The sequence below is a fragment of the Halichoeres trimaculatus genome, unplaced genomic scaffold (genome assembly GCF_033239565.1).
Source record: "Halichoeres trimaculatus isolate MK-OKI-2021-1 unplaced genomic scaffold, fHalTri1.1 fHalTri1_scaffold_95, whole genome shotgun sequence".
In the NCBI taxonomy this organism is placed as follows: domain Eukaryota; kingdom Metazoa; phylum Chordata; class Actinopteri; order Labriformes; family Labridae; genus Halichoeres; species Halichoeres trimaculatus.
In genome coordinates, this window is record NW_027437274.1 from 25,001 (window position 1) to 30,000 (window position 5,000).

Sequence of the window (5,000 nt, forward strand, 5' to 3'; positions counted from 1 at the left end):
CGCTCCAAAGCAGATGGGGAGCTGATTGAAGCGCTCCGTTGCTGTTCCAAGACTTGGCTCTTGGAGTCAACCTCAATCCTGAGAAGGAAGCGGATCTAGCAAGGCTGTGAGTTCAAGTGAGGACAAACACTCACAACGGACTTACTGAACGGCAGACTGGTCCCATGGTGTAACGGTTAGCACTCTGGACTTTGAATCCAGTGATCCGAGTTCAAATCTCGGTGGGACCTTTGAGCAGAAGAGACCACGCTGGGTCTTGCTAGCCGTGTGTCAAAGCCACCCCAAGCCCACCCCGAGTGACAGTGGCAATCTCATGGCCTCTTTGTCATACACTGAATAAGGACTTGTAAACTGCTGTGGAGAACTTCTTCAAACTTGGTTGAGAGTGGCTTATGCTGTTGCTGCAGTTTGATCACTGTTCCAGGGCTGCCACCCCTCAATACTGACCACAGGCCAATGAGCACTGCATTCTCCACTGGAAGCCACAACACAGTCAGGCGCAGAGTTTCTGCACACCAACAAAATGCAGAGGTTTTGCGTGTGGGGCCAACATGAGGCACTCTGAACAGTGGCACACACTGCTCTGGTGATTCATGTCATGTCATGCACTCCATCACTGGTGACTCTGGGCAGGAGGAAGATTTCAACCCAACAGTGGCAGACTTGAACCACCAGGCATTGGCTGTGACTCTGCATAATCTGGGTAAACCCCAGAACATGGGGCCGTGTCTGTGCAGCGTGCACTAAAGGCAGCATCCTCGTTAGTATAGTGGACAGTATCTCCGCCTGTCACGCGGAAGACCGGGGTTCGATTCCCCGACGGGGAGACTTATGCTACCTACCAGCAGCTTATTCTTTGCCTACAGATACAGGGGCTTCATGCGTCCCGGACTGCTTCCTGGCCAGTGCCTTTTGCCTCTTTTCCCTCCTTTGCTTCCCTTGCTCTCAACTCATATCTAGTTTGCTGCATATGAGTAAAGGCCTGACCTAATCAAATGCCCATTGCATGTACATAAAAAACAAACAGACATAAAACAACAGCAGTAAATGTGTGCATAATAAGTGCATTTACAAAAAAAAAGGAGAGATAAAAAAAGGAAAGAAAGAAGAAGCAACAGCTGCAAAAAAGAGAGGGTGGAAAAAGCTCTGCACTGTGAAAAAAAGGCAAAGAAGCTCGCACAAGGTTCTGCATGGAGCCCGATGAGCGCCACGACTGAGCTTTTGCCGAGAGGCAAAGTAAGTGCCAGTGTTTCCGCCCGGTTTCGAACCGGGGACCTTTCGCGTGTGAGGCGAACGTGATAACCACTACACTACGGAAACTGACCACGAAAGCTATGCGGGGCATGCCCCGCCTAAGCGACCTCTCTACAGAACCGTCTGGGGGAGCTGTCCACAGAACCGTCTGCAGACCTGTCTACAAAACTGTCTGCAGACCTGTCTACGGAACCGTACGCAGACCTGTCTACCAAACTAGCGACATACCAGTTGCTGGAGAAAATATCAATGAGGCAGTGGGTAGTCGGGGGTCCGTAGGATTAGCCCTGGGACCTTACACCTGTCAAGCGCAAGACTCGGGATCAATTCACCAATGGGGGGACTTGTGCTTCCCACCGGCAGCTAATTCTTTGCCCACAGATACAGAGGCTTTAAGCTTCCTGGCCAGTGCCAGGGTCCAATGACTTCACTGAGTTTTTGCTGAGAGGCAAAGGAAGAGAAAGTGTTTCCGCCCGGTTTCGAACCGGGGACCTTTCGCGTGTTAGGCGAACGTGATAACCACTACACTACGGAAACGGACAACGTGCCGTGCCTTAACAACCCGTCTGCAGAGCTGTGTCCTGAACTTCCGACACGCCAGTTGCTGGAAAAATACCAATGAAGTAGTGGGTTTTCTAGCTGCCCATGACTATCTGCAGAGAATGACAACACTAGCTGGCAGCTACAATGGCGGCATCCTTCCGCACAGGCAAGATTGTGGTTGAAGTGCACTCCAGACCCTTTCAGTGCAAATAGAAGTCAAAGGACAGGGTGTCTTGAGGAAGAGCCCATGACTTCCTGAGCGCATGTCTTCACCTGCCTTTGGAAAAGCCCCGAGACCGCACACCTCAAAAGCAGGTCCCACCGAGATTTGAACTCGGATCGCTGGATTCAGAGTCCAGAGTGCTGACCATTACACCATGGAACCAGGGCAGAGGGCCAACACACAGTCATCAAACGCTCTCTGTATATGCACATGCCAACGCTATGTGCCTTTGTCTTCTTGCGCACAATGGGACACAGGGGACACTAAGAAACAAGAGTGAAACAGACGGCAGCATAGAAAGCAGGCCGCACTGGCCGCACACGCAGTTGGGCAGTCAACTGCTTGCTCCGAGCAGCATGTTGACAAAGCAGCAGTCAGATGCCTGACACGCCGTCGTGCTGTCAGTGGGCCTGCATTTAGACTGTCCCCAACTTTGGCTGTACTAGTCTTTGTGGGGCTTGAGATGGTCGTGGAGTAAGGCAGATGCTAATGTCATGCACCAGACAACAGGGCCAGGCAAAGGGAAAAGCACACACTGTCAGAAGTGGGATTCGAACCCACGCCTCCAGGGGAGACTGCGACCTGAACGCAGCGCCTTAGACCGCTCGGCCATCCTGACTAGATGAGCGGTCCTCGTTGGCCGGGCCCACCAGGCCTGCCTTGGCACGGCAAAACAGTCCTGAGCAAGCTTTTGAGGAAATCAAGTGCCAAACAGCTCCCGCTCCAAAGCAGATGGGGAGCTGATTGAAGCGCTCCGTTGCTGTTCCAAGACTTGGCTCTTGGAGTCAACCTCAATCCTGAGAAGGAAGCGGATCTAGCAAGGCTGTGAGTTCAAGTGAGGACAAACACTCACAACGGACTTACTGAACGGCAGACTGGTCCCATGGTGTAACGGTTAGCACTCTGGACTTTGAATCCAGTGATCCGAGTTCAAATCTCGGTGGGACCTTTGAGCAGAAGAGACCACGCTGGGTCTTGCTAGCCGTGTGTCAAAGCCACCCCAAGCCCACCCCGAGTGACAGTGGCAATCTCATGGCCTCTTTGTCATACACTGAATAAGGACTTGTAAACTGCTGTGGAGAACTTCTTCAAACTTGGTTGAGAGTGGCTTATGCTGTTGCTGCAGTTTGATCACTGTTCCAGGGCTGCCACCCCTCAATACTGACCACAGGCCAATGAGCACTGCATTCTCCACTGGAAGCCACAACACAGTCAGGCGCAGAGTTTCTGCACACCAACAAAATGCAGAGGTTTTGCGTGTGGGGCCAACATGAGGCACTCTGAACAGTGGCACACACTGCTCTGGTGATTCATGTCATGTCATGCACTCCATCACTGGTGACTCTGGGCAGGAGGAAGATTTCAACCCAACAGTGGCAGACTTGAACCACCAGGCATTGGCTGTGACTCTGCATAATCTGGGTAAACCCCAGAACATGGGGCCGTGTCTGTGCAGCGTGCACTAAAGGCAGCATCCTCGTTAGTATAGTGGACAGTATCTCCGCCTGTCACGCGGAAGACCGGGGTTCGATTCCCCGACGGGGAGACTTATGCTACCTACCAGCAGCTTATTCTTTGCCTACAGATACAGGGGCTTCATGCGTCCCGGACTGCTTCCTGGCCAGTGCCTTTTGCCTCTTTTCCCTCCTTTGCTTCCCTTGCTCTCAACTCATATCTAGTTTGCTGCATATGAGTAAAGGCCTGACCTAATCAAATGCCCATTGCATGTACATAAAAAACAAACAGACATAAAACAACAGCAGTAAATGTGTGCATAATAAGTGCATTTACAAAAAAAAAGGAGAGATAAAAAAAGGAAAGAAAGAAGAAGCAACAGCTGCAAAAAAGAGAGGGTGGAAAAAGCTCTGCACTGTGAAAAAAAGGCAAAGAAGCTCGCACAAGGTTCTGCATGGAGCCCGATGAGCGCCACGACTGAGCTTTTGCCGAAAGGCAAAGTAAGTGCCAGTGTTTCCGCCCGGTTTCGAACCGGGGACCTTTCGCGTGTGAGGCGAACGTGATAACCACTACACTACGGAAACTGACCACGAAAGCTATGCGGGGCATGCCCCGCCTAAGCGACCTCTCTACAGAACCGTCTGGGGGAGCTGTCCACAGAACCGTCTGCAGACCTGTCTACAAAACTGTCTGCAGACCTGTCTACGGAACCGTACGCAGACCTGTCTACCAAACTAGCGACATACCAGTTGCTGGAGAAAATATCAATGAGGCAGTGGGTAGTCGGGGGTCCGTAGGATTAGCCCTGGGACCTTACACCTGTCAAGCGCAAGACTCGGGATCAATTCACCAATGGGGGGACTTGTGCTTCCCACCGGCAGCTAATTCTTTGCCCACAGATACAGAGGCTTTAAGCTTCCTGGCCAGTGCCAGGGTCCAATGACTTCACTGAGTTTTTGCTGAGAGGCAAAGGAAGAGAAAGTGTTTCCGCCCGGTTTCGAACCGGGGACCTTTCGCGTGTTAGGCGAACGTGATAACCACTACACTACGGAAACGGACAACGTGCCGTGCCTTAACAACCCGTCTGCAGAGCTGTGTCCTGAACTTCCGACACGCCAGTTGCTGGAAAAATACCAATGAAGTAGTGGGTTTTCTAGCTGCCCATGACTATCTGCAGAGAATGACAACACTAGCTGGCAGCTACAATGGCGGCATCCTTCCGCACAGGCAAGATTGTGGTTGAAGTGCACTCCAGACCCTTTCAGTGCAAATAGAAGTCAAAGGACAGGGTGTCTTGAGGAAGAGCCCATGACTTCCTGAGCGCATGTCTTCACCTGCCTTTGGAAAAGCCCCGAGACCGCACACCTCAAAAGCAGGTCCCACCGAGATTTGAACTCGGATCGCTGGATTCAGAGTCCAGAGTGCTGACCATTACACCATGGAACCAGGGCAGAGGGCCAACACACAGTCATCAAACGCTCTCTGTATATGCACATGCCAACGCTATGTGCCTTTGTCTTCTTGC

General features: G+C 51.8%; 11 non-coding genes across 11 annotated transcripts; 4 read left to right on the forward strand and 7 right to left on the reverse strand.

Annotated features, from left to right (window-relative positions):
* The first annotated feature begins 158 nt into the window (after positions 1-158).
* On the forward strand, positions 159-230 carry trnaq-uug (transfer RNA glutamine (anticodon UUG)). Its single transcript has one exon. It is a non-coding gene; the product is annotated as a tRNA-Gln (tRNA).
* Positions 231-755: 525 nt separating this feature from the next.
* Positions 756-827, forward strand: trnad-guc (transfer RNA aspartic acid (anticodon GUC)). The gene has a single exon. It is a non-coding gene; the product is annotated as a tRNA-Asp (tRNA).
* A 420-nt stretch (positions 828-1,247) lies between these two features.
* Positions 1,248-1,320, reverse strand: trnav-cac (transfer RNA valine (anticodon CAC)). The gene has a single exon. It is a non-coding gene; the product is annotated as a tRNA-Val (tRNA).
* A 398-nt stretch (positions 1,321-1,718) lies between these two features.
* trnav-aac (transfer RNA valine (anticodon AAC)) lies at positions 1,719-1,791 on the reverse strand. The gene has a single exon. It is a non-coding gene; the product is annotated as a tRNA-Val (tRNA).
* Positions 1,792-2,110: 319 nt separating this feature from the next.
* trnaq-cug (transfer RNA glutamine (anticodon CUG)) lies at positions 2,111-2,182 on the reverse strand. Its single transcript has one exon. It is a non-coding gene; the product is annotated as a tRNA-Gln (tRNA).
* A 374-nt stretch (positions 2,183-2,556) lies between these two features.
* Positions 2,557-2,639, reverse strand: trnal-cag (transfer RNA leucine (anticodon CAG)). The gene has a single exon. It is a non-coding gene; the product is annotated as a tRNA-Leu (tRNA).
* A 258-nt stretch (positions 2,640-2,897) lies between these two features.
* trnaq-uug (transfer RNA glutamine (anticodon UUG)) lies at positions 2,898-2,969 on the forward strand. The gene has a single exon. It is a non-coding gene; the product is annotated as a tRNA-Gln (tRNA).
* Positions 2,970-3,494: 525 nt separating this feature from the next.
* Positions 3,495-3,566, forward strand: trnad-guc (transfer RNA aspartic acid (anticodon GUC)). The gene has a single exon. It is a non-coding gene; the product is annotated as a tRNA-Asp (tRNA).
* Positions 3,567-3,986: 420 nt separating this feature from the next.
* trnav-cac (transfer RNA valine (anticodon CAC)) lies at positions 3,987-4,059 on the reverse strand. The gene has a single exon. It is a non-coding gene; the product is annotated as a tRNA-Val (tRNA).
* A 398-nt stretch (positions 4,060-4,457) lies between these two features.
* On the reverse strand, positions 4,458-4,530 carry trnav-aac (transfer RNA valine (anticodon AAC)). The gene has a single exon. It is a non-coding gene; the product is annotated as a tRNA-Val (tRNA).
* A 319-nt stretch (positions 4,531-4,849) lies between these two features.
* Positions 4,850-4,921, reverse strand: trnaq-cug (transfer RNA glutamine (anticodon CUG)). The gene has a single exon. It is a non-coding gene; the product is annotated as a tRNA-Gln (tRNA).
* Positions 4,922-5,000: the final 79 nt, after the last annotated feature.